Here is a 12,324-nt window from a genome sequence, read left to right on the forward strand (position 1 = left end):
GAAAAATTAGTTGAAATGTGGAAAAGAATAACTTGGAGTCTAGAATTGTTTCTGAATCTTCTGTTTTGGATAATATAGGGAATACGGATGATAAGGGGCAAGTGTAGAACTATAGGTAGTATTAATGAGTCAGGTGCTTGAGAGTTTTACAGTAGAAGAATCTGGAAGAAAACTAAAGGTGAAGAATTTTTAAAGTCTATCCACTTGTGATCTTTGTTCTTCTGATATTGTTCTCTTTCCACTTTACTATTTGTTAAGATGTTCCTCCTGGAGAGAAATGAGAAAAGCTTCTGTAAGGTAATAAACTATGTTAAGGAGAGGAAGGAGTCAGTAGACAATTGAAAAATTTTGTTGTAGTTTGGAGATTTTGCCTATTTATGCACATTTGACTAATAAAAATGTATGACTATTATTTTAGAGAATTTTGAACAGAGATTATGGGAGACTTTCCTCTCTATGCCAAGTCTTAATAATTCACTTCTTCTTCATATAAGGCATGAGCAGAAAGATTCAGAACATTAAGAGACATACATTGGTCAAAAGGGTTATTCAGCAAAGTTTTTCCTATTTTTTTTTTTTAAGGATTTTACATATTTATTTGAGAGAGAGCAAGCATGAGCAGGGCGAGGGGCAGAGAGAGAAGCAGACTCCTAACTGAGCAGGGAGCCAGATGTGCGGCTCAATCCCAGGACCCTGGAATCATGACCTGAGCCAAAGGCAGGCGCTTAACCAACTGAGCCACCCAGGTGCCCCCTATTTTTTTTTTTTTTCATGGTACGATCAGGTGGTAACTGCTGGTGAGGTATTCCCTCCCCTTTTCAGAATTCCCCACAGTGGAGTTCCCCTGGGTCAGGAGCCCTGGGCAGAAGACGCATGAGAGGTTGATTCGGTACAACTCTGTGGACGGGCCCTTAGGCTAAGAAGTGAACTGACATCCTTGTTCATAACTGATAATTGCTCATGATGTTATTCAATTATAGATTTGCCTATTTGGAGCGCCAAAGACCATAAATATGGTTCTCTAATACAGGCGTTGCAACTATCAAGCATGCATAATTTCCGAGAGAGAGAGAGAGGGGGGAGAGAGAAGATAGATTTATGACTTTTGCAGCCCATCTCATGCCTTCCTTTGTTGAACTGTATAAATTATCTCTTTGGAAATAAATAGCACCGGCTTTGGGAACACTAATACAATCAATCTCTTTCTGGATGGATGGATAGTCACATGACAAATGGCCAAGAGCCTCAGCCCAGATGTCGTATTTTCCAAGGATTTCTTGCCAGAGTCTACCCTTTGCTTTACTGACTGCAAACAGAAGACTTACAAAACTCTAGTTTCTATCATCCAATGCAAAATGAAATAGGAAGACTGTTTTTTTGCCTGTTGTGACAATAACACAGGACCAGTAAAATAATGACACCAGGCTTACAACAGCAAGGCTTTGAAGGTGCTGGTCATGGGAATTTTTTCTACAGCAGTCTCGTGACCACCATTTAAAAGGCATAAACTGGGGCGCCTGAGTGGCTCAGTCTGTTGAGCGTCTGCCTTCCGCTCTGGTCATGATCCCAGTGGGATCGAGCCCCACATTGGGCTCCCTGCTCAGCATGGAGCCTGCTTCTCCCTCTGCCTCTACCCCTGCTTGTGTTCTCTCTCTCTTCCTGTCAGATAAATAAACAAATAAAATCTTTTAAAAAAGTATAAATTGTTTAAACCCAATTTTTTGTTTAATTTTCAACACCATGGTCTATCTTGTATTAATTTTTCACATAGTCCCAGATAAGATTGTTAAATTTCAGTTGATCCGGATTATGATGATATACAAACTGAGGTAGGGCCAAGTTTACCTCAGCCTGTTGGGTCCAAAGATTATACTCCTGACTCACATAAATTTTAATCCAAATACTATATGCTCCTTCTGAGAGATGTCATTTTATTTTTTTTTCCCCAGACAATAGAATGGTGCCTCTAATTGGAGGATGGGGATGTCTCTGCATCCTTGTTGACTGCGGCTCTCACAGGGATACTGACAGCTTTGGTTGGCTAAATTAAATGGATGCACATAATTGCCAATCTAGTGTTAGGATGCACTGTCCAGGCCCCCCCCACTGTCCGGAGTCATCCACTGCAGTGCATATTTCCGTTGAGAGCAAAGGCAGGTATTTTTATTGAACCTCCTGGACTTCCAAAGTGAGCCAAGAATTATGTAAATCATGCTGATTACATATGGAATATATGCACAGCAAGTGTCCCCTTATCTATCTGTTCGCTTTCCGCAGTTTCAGTTGCGCGGTCGGCCGCGGTCCTGGAGTAGATGATCCTTTTTCTGACAAATCGTAAGAAGGTCAATAAGTAGTCTAACTCGACGTCACAATGCCTACGTCATTCACCTCGCTTCATCTCAGCAGTAGGGTTTTTATTCTCTCACATCATCACAAGAAGGGTGAGTATAGTCCAATGAGATATTTTTATAAAGAGACCACATTCACATAACTTGTGTTACAGTATATTGTTATAATTGTCCTATTTTATTATTGGTTATTGTTAATGCCTTATTGTGCCTAATTTATAAATTAAACTTTACCACATGTACGTACATATAGAAAAGAAAAAACAGTATAAATAGGGTTTGGTACGATCCCAGCATCCACTGAGGGTCTTGGAACATAACCCCTGTGGACAAGAGGGATCTATTGTAATGCAGATTAATGAGGACGTTACGTATTTAATTGCTTGGAAGAAAAAAAGTGAACTAATATTTATAAGAATCACATTTAGACATTGTAACTTCTTAAGCAGGTCTTAGACCCAGTTGAGTCTTTGTAAGTAATATTTTTTTACACAGCCTGATTGGTGTATAATTGAGATACAATAAACTGCACATATTTAAAGTGTATAATTTGATGAGTTTTGACATATGTGTATCCCTATAAACACAATCAAGGTGATGAGCATACCATCAGCCTTAAAAATTTCCTCCTCCGCTAGGAAACCACTGATCTTCTTTCCTGCTATCACTGTAGATTAGCTTGCATTTTATAAATTTCACATAAATGTCTGGCTTCTTTGACTGCAGACGGCTTCCTCTGTGTTGCTGCATGTACTAATAGTCCCTTCCTTTTTCTTGCTGAGCAGTATTCCATTGTAGGGCTATTCTACAGTTTGTTTATGGACACTGACCTGTTGATGGTTGTTAGAGTGGTTTCCAGCTATTACAAATAAAGCTGCTATGAACATTCATGTACAAGCTTTGTATGGACATATGTTTTTATTTCTCTTGGGTAAATGCCTAGGGGTGGCATGGCTGGATCATCTGGTAGCGTATGTTTAACTTTTTATAAATTGCCCAACTGTTTACCAAAGTTTTCATGCTATTTTATATTCCCATCAGTGAGAGTCCTAGTTACTCCACATTCTTTTTTTTTCTTTAAGATTTTATTTATTTATTTGAGAGAGAGAGAGTGAGAGAGCATGAGCGAGGAGCATGAGGGAGGAGAGGGAGAAGCAGACTCCCTGCTGAGCAGGGAGCAGGACGTTGGGGTGGATCCCAGGACCCTGGGATCATGATCTGAGCCAAAGGCAGACACTTAACCAGCTGAGCCCCCCAGGAGCCCCGTTACTCCACATTCTTGACTTGTGGCCAGTCTTTTAAAATTTTAACCATTCTAATAGTAGTGCCGTCTTCTTGTGGTTTTAATTGATATTTCCCTAATGACTAATGATGTTGAGCATTTTCTTTCTTATGTGCTTTTTTTTTTGCCACTATATTTATGGGTGTATACCTAAGTCAAGATTAAGAAACTATGCTTCATTTTTTTGAACTATTTCTTCAGGTCTTTTGACCGTTTTTTTTTTTTTTTTAAATTGTTTGCTTATTATTGAATAGTGAGAGTTCCTTATATATTCTGCGTAGAAGTCCTTTATCAGATATATATGTTTGCAAGTATTTTCTCCCAGTCTGATGCTTGTCTTTTCATTTTCATAGCTGTGTCTTTGGAGAACAGTTTCTAATTTTGATGTAGTCCAGGTTATCAATTTGTTAAGTTTTAAATTTTGATGTAATCCAATTTATTAATTTGTTCTTTATGAATGATAGTATTGTATCTAAGAAACCTTTGCTTAAAGTCACAAAAATTTTCTACTGTGTTTGCTCCTAGAAGCTTTGTAGTTTAAAGGCCTTTAAATTTAGGTCTGTGATCTGTTTTTGAGTTAATTTTTGAATATGGTGCAAGGTGTGGATTGAAGTTCGTGCTTTTGCAAATGGATATTCAATTGTTCTCATACCATTTGTTGAAAGAACTATTTTTTCTTTACTGAATAGACTTTGTACCTTGTTGAAAATTATTTGTCTATAGATATGTGCTTCTGTTGTTGGACTCTATTCTGTTCTGTTGATCTACTCGTGTATTTTATTTATTTATTTATTTTTATTTTTTTAAAGATTTTATTTATTTAATTGACAGAGAGAGAGAGAAAGAGACAGTGAGAGAGGGAACACAAGCAGGGTGGAGTGGGAGAGGGAGAAGCAGGCTTCCCGCGGAGCAGGGAGCCCAACGTGGGGCTCGATCCCAGGACCCTGGGATCATGACCTGAGCCGAAGGCAGACGCTTAACTGACTGAGCCACTCAGGCTCCCCTACCCGTCTATTTTAAATCAGCATGACACTGTCTTTATTACTGTGGCTTTGTAAATCTTGAAATCAAGTACGGTAAATCATCCAACTTTGTTCTCTTTTTCAAGGTTGATTTGGCTATTTTAGGTCCTTTGCATTACCATATAAATTTTGGAATTAGCTTCTCAATGTCTATAATAAAGCCTGTGGGAAATTTGATTGGGGGTTATATGGAATCTATTAATTTGGGGAGAAATGACATTTTTTTTGACCCATGAAGAAGGTATACCTTTCCATGTATTAATTTAAAAAATTTCTCCCAATAGTGTTTTGTAGTGTGATAGCTTCTCTAGGTGCCCGCAGCTGCAGCTGGTTTGATGCCGTACCCTTTCCTGGCTTCCTTCCCTGTCTCATCTTAACTTCCCCATCCTGCCCAGGAACCCTTACCTCGTGGTCTGCTTTGGAGGGAACCCAAACCGAAACAGTCCACCACCAGTAGATCCGGACACAGCAGCAAACACATTTTATTTCGAGATTATGGAGGAACATAGCAGAAGAAGCATCTAACAGACTGACAAGTAGTTACTTCTAGGGAACAGGACTAGAGTAGGAAGGGGTAGAACAGAGGACTGATGTCTTCAAATAGGTACCTGTCCATGTGCTACTTTATTTATTTTTTGACAGGAAGTAGGATTTATTGGTGGGCGTGAATAGGGAGGGAGCAGTGCCGAGGTTCTCATGAGTGCAGAGCCCTCCATTTGTCCAAGGGGCCAGGATTAGGGATGTATTTTTTTTTTTTAAAGATTATTTATTTATTTGAGAGAGAGAGAATGAGATGAGAACACATGAGAGGGGATAGGGTCAGAGGGCAAAGCAGACTCCCTGCCGAGCAGGGAGCCCGATGCGGGACTCGATCCAGGGACTCCAGGATCATGACCTGAGCCGAAGGCAGATGCTTAACCGACTGAGCCACCCAGGCACCCTAGGGATGTATTTGACCCCATAGCCATCTGGGATGAGCCGCTTCAAATTCGTCTGCATTAAATTTAGTAAAGCCCCACTTCTTGGAGATATGGATCTTCTGGTGGCCAGGGAACTTGAACTTGGCCCTGTGCAGGGCCTCAATCACATGCTTCTTGTTCTGTGGCTTGGTACAGATGGACATGATGACTTGGCCAATGTGGACGCTGGCCACTGTGCCCTGGGGCTTTCCAAAGGCACCCCGCGTACCTGTCTGCAGCCTAGATTGGAGATAGCATGAGGTCAGACCTCAGTGTCCACTGGAAGAGCTGTCTCCAAGGTCCCTTTGGGCAACCCATACAATCAACAGGCTGCATACACTACCAAGGAGGCTCCTGTTTGCAGCCATGGCACACGGGGCCCCCATGGAGAAAGAGCACAGTTGGCTTAATTGGTTGCAGACATGTGCTACTTTAATATAAATTTAAAACAAGCATTTAAAACATAAAGCGAACTAGAATAGTGTGACAAATGGAATCAAAAGAAGAGAGCACAAACATATCTGCATAGCCTGGCCTGGGATCCAGCTCCCAATCCCTTAACTTTATTTGAACATGTCAATCATTTTTGAGTGGCAGCCATAAACTGGGATAAGTTATTGCATGGGTATGAAGAGCTGAAAAATGCTCTCTGTGCAGAAAATTCACAAGTACAACTTTAATCATAATAATGGGGGATAAGTATACTTCGCACCTTGTGTTTTCACCGTGTAGGAAAAGACACACAGAATACAATTGGTAATCACTGTGGCAATGGGAGGGGATTTGTTAAGTAAAAACACTCCGTGTACTTCATGAGGCACTACTTGATGAAGGGGTTTTATGTAGGGCGCCACTGTGTAGTTTTCATTTATAGGAAGGAACGTTTTGTGTCTGGGGTTTGGCATATTGTTTGTAGCTGGGGCTGGGTAGTCTCTGGATAGTACACCATGTCCCGAATGGACGTTATGGCTCCAGGACTCCATTTATAGAAGCGGTTCTCGACAGCCACGAGGCCCTGGCACAAAACTATTTCAAGTAACCAGCCTTGGCCTATATCCTCCACTAGGTGGCGGACTTCTCCCAGTTCTGCCGGCCGCCGGCTCTCTTCGCGCTGCTTTCTCCCTTTGCGTCCACCTGGAAAATCACTGGGCTGCCTGGGGCCAGATTTAGATTTCCAGCACAAACCATCATTACCTTGGTTAGAGGAGTGAAGGTAGGGTCAGTCTGTTGGGATTCCAGGAGAGAAGGTGACAAAGAAGGTCCTTTATATGTAGCACAGGACAGAAAGGCTTGTTCTTATTTTTTTAGACAATTTTTCAAAAATTGAAAAATTCCATGTTTTTCAAGTCAAATTACAAACGATTGGGGAAAAAAAAAAACCCCACAAGTATTACCGGTCCTGTGTAGGATTATAGTTAAATGTTCAGATATGAACGTTGCGACCATAGGAGATATTTTGAGATATTTGTTTTCATAGGGTGTTGAATCTTTTTTCATTTGCTTAAAATAATTTGAGAAGTGTACTCATAATTCCAGCTTGAAGTGCAAGGGCAGTAAAATAAGTGTAAAAATAAAATAAAACAAACAAGCAAAATGCACCACAAAATTGAATTTGCTCCATTCTCTTTTAGGTTTTTTTTTTTTTTTTTTTTTTTAAAGAAGTTGTTTTCATTGATTCGTGTGGTTCTCTGGTTGACATGTTTTGAAAGACCTACAATTTAGGTTTCAGATGGAGATTGAGATAAACATGCTCTGTTGTATCCCTGGAACAATGAGCATCAGAAGAAGAATTTAATAAGAAAATCAGGCAACTCAATCCGTATTTTTGGGTTAATCGGGAGTATTCATGAATTCCATTAAACAGGTGGAAATATTTACAAATTTCGATCAGAGGAAAATAGAAATTAGGGTGGGGAAGAGAACTGTTAGATTCAGTTGTGATGTGGGGACACCTCCCTGACAGGGTCTACCAGATGTTTACCTGCTCCCCCCACCCCACCGCATAATGGGAACTGAGAAAAAGTGCCAGGCCCTGGCCTCCTTTGCTTCTTCCTTTCTCCTTCCTCCCCCACACCACTCCTCGAGTGTTTTTAAGCAATGCTTCTTTACTTCCCAATTATCTCTTTCCTCTTGTTAACTTAGCATTAAAAAACTGCAGACGGGTCACCCATGAGAAGGCTATACACCACAGCCTGCATACCTTTGCAAGAAAAGGGAGCAAAAATTGAAAAAGAAAGTCAAGGTGATGAAACCGACCTTGTTACATTGTTAAACTCCTTCAAGCCGGCCTAAAACTGTGATGAGCTTCTTAGCTCATTTCCCTCAAAATTCACAGAAAAATGTCTGCGCTCGAAAAGAAAACACAGAGTCTGATCCAGAGCTGACACCTGGTGATATTCTGGCCAATTTTTTAGCCAGTGGTAAGATTTTCTCACCAAATGATCACTATTTAAAACGAATAAAAGAGATTCTATAAAAATGAGAAAGAAAATGAAAGTAAAGATTGAGATTATAAGGCTTGTTCACAAGAATAGAGCATAGTGATATAGCTTCCCAGTTTTAAGTCTTATTATTGTTTATTTTGATTTGGGGATATTTTTAGCGTGTGATACCGATTCTGAAATCTACTTGATAAACACTGGTTAATACTAATGGTTTTCACCAGGTCTCTCTTTTTAAAGCCCTAACACAGTGGCTAGAAAACTTAGCAGCACATTAGAACCACCTGGGTGGGGGCCAGGAGTGGATTTTATTTATTGATTTTTTATGGGTTTTCCCCCCCAAGTTTTTATTTAAATTCTAGATAGTTAACATATAGTGTAATATTGGTTTTTTCCCTTACACATTGTTTTTTTCCCAGTGCTCATCACAACAAGTGACCTCCTTAATACCCACCACCCATTTAGCCCATCCCCCTGCCTTCTCCCAGGAGTGGCTTTTAAAAGTCTCAGGCCATACTCCAGATCATTTAAATAAGAATCTCTGGGGGTGGGATGTGGACACCAGAATTTTTTTTTTTTTAAAGATTTTATTTATTTATTTGAGAGAGAGAGAATGAGAGACAGAGAGCATGAGAGGGAGGAGGGTCAGAGGGAGAAGCAGACTCCCCGCCGAGCAGGGAGCCCGATGCGGGACTCGATCCTGGGACTCCAGGATCATGACCTGAGCCGAAGGCAGTCGCTTAACCAACTGAGCCACCCAGGTGCCCGGACACCAGAATTTTTAAAGGCGCTGTCAACCCAGATGATTCCAATGTGCAGCAAAGGCTGAGAACCACTGCAAACTGGTTGCCTCCTGACTACAGCATATAAATGATCTTATGAATGGTTGAGATGAAAGGATATCAAGAGGGTGATGCTCTCCAGTGCCCTCCAACGGAGAGGAGACTGGGAAGGAGAGCTGACAGGATTAGCTGACAGATGAGTTAGAGGTTTAACAGAAATTGTTGAGTCACGTTTCTGAACCGAGAGAGAGAATGACGAAGCTGCCTTTTATTGAAATGGGGAGACTGCATGAATCCCAAAAAAGATGGGGCCAAGTGGGGAGGTGGAGAACTGGGTTTGGGACATATGAAATTTGAGATGCCTATGAGGTAGCCTAGGCAAAAATTCAAGAAGGCAGTTCTGGAATCCAGGCTTGACACACATGTCTGGGAGTCTTCAGCATGGAGATGGCATTTAAAGCCAAGAGATCAGATGGTTACCTAAGCAGTAAGTGTAGGTAAGGGGGAGGAGATAACGGGCTGAAGACCAAGGCCTGGTGCACCTTCCAGTGAGAGGTCAGAGTGATGAGGAGGCAGCAGTGGTGAGTTAGGAGGAAAGCCAGAACGTGGGGTGCTTTGGAGGTCACGTTAGGTAAGGTGAAGACTGAGAACGGACCCCTTGGCTTTCACTCCATGGAGGTGGCCAGAGGAAGGAGAGGAAGAGAGGTGCGTGACAGCAGAGCAAATCCTACCACACCACACCAGATTTTCTCCAGCAGTGTTTAACATCAGATAGCTCGGCGATTCACCTAGGGTTCAACAGGCAGCGGGTATGAGGGCACAGAGAGCAAGGGAAGGTGGTGATCCCTTAGGACTTTGGAATCAAAGTAGCATAACGGGAGGGGAGACTGTTGCATAGAGAAGGGTGTGGGTTGATGGCCCACAGGTCCTAAAGGATCTGAAGAACAGAGGTAGTGGGAATGATTGCAGATAACCTGGGAGGAGAGAGCTTGGGCCAGATTGAGATTTTGAGTTATAACTCTGACAGAGTAACAGTGTGGGGTGAGAACAATTTCTAGTGATCTAGCTACTTAAAGTCTTCAATGAATGAGAGGGAGTAACCAGGAAGTAGGAAAAAATGTTGAAGACAAAGGGAATAAGTGGTCAAAGGCAGGACCTTGGTGGAGCAGGCCTTTAATGAGAGGGTGCATGTGGACAATGGTCTCGAAGTTGAAGAGATGAGTGAGGAGCACCCATATCCACCCCCTACCCTGCAGAGGGCCAGGGGTGTCCTCATGGGAGAGGTAGGCTCTCCAAGGAGAGGGGAGGATGGGAGAGGCGGGGTGTGAGGGTACAGAGCTTTATGGGCTAAGGCTTTAGGGAAGCTGATGAGGGGGAGAATTTAAGATACGGGAGGATGGTGAATGGAAGTAGGAATGTGAGCAGTGTTGACGCCTGCCAGTCTCCCTCCCCTGTCAGGTGGGGGCTCTTTGGAGCTTGTGTTCCCAGGGGTGCTGTGGCCAGAGGCAGAGTTCTTCTTTCTGGCTGTCACAGAGGGGAGCAAGAAGGCAGAGCTGAGAAATTCCATCCTGGAGGGACAACAAGTCCAGACTGAATCATCCGTCCACGTTACTAAGAAAGTATGAGGCCATGGCACCAACCTCAAATGGCAGGGTGTGGAAGAACCTGGAAACAGAGTGGGAGAAATCATGGGATGGGCAAGCAGGAGAGGGCCTGGGAGCATCCTGGAGACAGAGTGATGACCTGCTTTTTTGTGCCATGACTTTTCAAATCAAGCCTAACGAAGTGTGGTGTGGGTGGGCATGGTTCGTTTACAAGGGCGGGAATGGGATGAGCGGAAGGCATGGTTTCAAAGAGTAGTAATTACTACACAATGACAAAATTAGAAAGAATGAAAGGAAATTAAATGTTGTAAAATAGGCTGTGCCTTTTGAATCAAGAAGAGCCACTTAAGCTGTTTGATTATGTAATATTTCATTCATTAGGCATTGAATTACCTCTGGCTGTATGTACTGTTTCTGTGAAGTTAATTTTTATTCCATTATGAAAGAATTAATCAAATCCAGTGAAAGAACATCTGTCCTCATTGCTATCTACAGGAGGAGGGGCGTGAACCAAAAGTCTTTTTGTGGTTTAATATTTTTGATTTCAGCTTAATAAAGAAGAGGAGCCTGGGGGATAAGAAAAGAGGTCAGGTTTTGCCTTTTCCTCTTGAAGTACATAAATAGAACAAAAAGAAGTAGTAAGATGTAGACAATTGTAAAGACATAAGATCAACCCAGAACATACTAGATGTTGATGGGAAGCACCAGCAGCAACTATTCATGGTACCACTGAGAACTGAGTAATCAGTTCAGCAAGTTTTTGTTGTTGTGTGCTAACTACATCACAGAGCCTTTGCTAGGCATTAGGCATATATAAAAAATAAATAATATGTACTTCTCAGAGCTCACAGTCTGTTAGAAAGACAGACATGAAAAAAAGAACACAAAAATTTCCATATAACATGGGACGCCTGGGTAGCTCAGTCAGTTAAGTGTCTGCCTTCGGCTCAGGTCATGATCTCAGGGTCCTGGGATCGAGCCCCGAATCGGGCTCCCTGCTCAGTGGGGAGCCTGCTTCTCCCTCTGCCTGCTGCTTCCCCTGCTTGTGCTCTCTCTGACAAATAAATAAATAACATCTTAAAAAAAAATTTTCCATTTACGTGAGAAGTGCTAGAATCAATTTTTTTTTTTTTAAGTAGGCTCCTTTTCCAGTGTGGAGCCCAGTGTGGGGCTCGAACTCACTCTGAGATCACGACCTAAGCTAAGATCAGGAGTCGGACACTTAACCAACTGAGCCACCCAGGCACCCCTAGAGTCTAAATTTTAATTAAAATTTAATTTTTAAACAGATGACCAGATGTCAGGAATGGAGACAGTATAGTGTAGAGGAGAGAATGCTGGATTGAAATAGAAAACCCAGGTTCTCGCCCCGGCTGGGCTGCTAAGCAGCTGAGTGAGCTTCACCAATGTGTGTGTGGAGCTTTCATTTCACCTCTGAAATGAGTGAAGTTCTGTGCTATGGTCTCTTTCAGCCTGAAAACTCTATGATCAAGGTGTTATAAATTTGGTAATAGAAACATATAAAAATAAAGACCTTTCCTAAAACAGTTGGCCTCAAGTATAACTTAGGTGTTTGGTTTTTGGAGCTTTTGCTTTATATGATCTTTAAGAATAAATGTGTGTTCTTTAAGAATAAATGTATGTAAGAACTTTGTAGACTCTTGAGGTAAAATGGCCAACTTTCTATTTATTAATAATCATGCTAATTTTCTTGACCCAGAGATCTCACATGTTTTCTCTCTCTCTCTCTCTCTCTTTTTTTTGATATATTACCCCAGAATATGAAATCTTAGCAGAAGGGGGACCAAAATTAAATTAGCTCCTTATCTAAAGATTTAGATGCCCTGGTACAAACCTCTCAAGGATAATAAACTAATCATTTCCCT

The 12,324-nt window shown here is 41.7% G+C and overlaps 1 non-coding gene across 1 annotated transcript; it reads right to left on the reverse strand.

Annotated features, from left to right (window-relative positions):
- Positions 1 to 5,897: 5,897 nt before the first annotated feature.
- On the reverse strand, positions 5,898 to 6,031 carry LOC118020470. The gene has a single exon (XR_004681905.1). It is a non-coding gene; the product is annotated as a small nucleolar RNA SNORA70 (small nucleolar RNA).
- Positions 6,032 to 12,324: the final 6,293 nt, after the last annotated feature.

The sequence above is a fragment of the Mirounga leonina genome, unplaced genomic scaffold, assembly GCF_011800145.1.
Source record: "Mirounga leonina isolate KUSES-001 unplaced genomic scaffold, KU_Mleo_1.0 Mir_173, whole genome shotgun sequence".
Lineage (NCBI taxonomy): Eukaryota > Metazoa > Chordata > Mammalia > Carnivora > Phocidae > Mirounga > Mirounga leonina.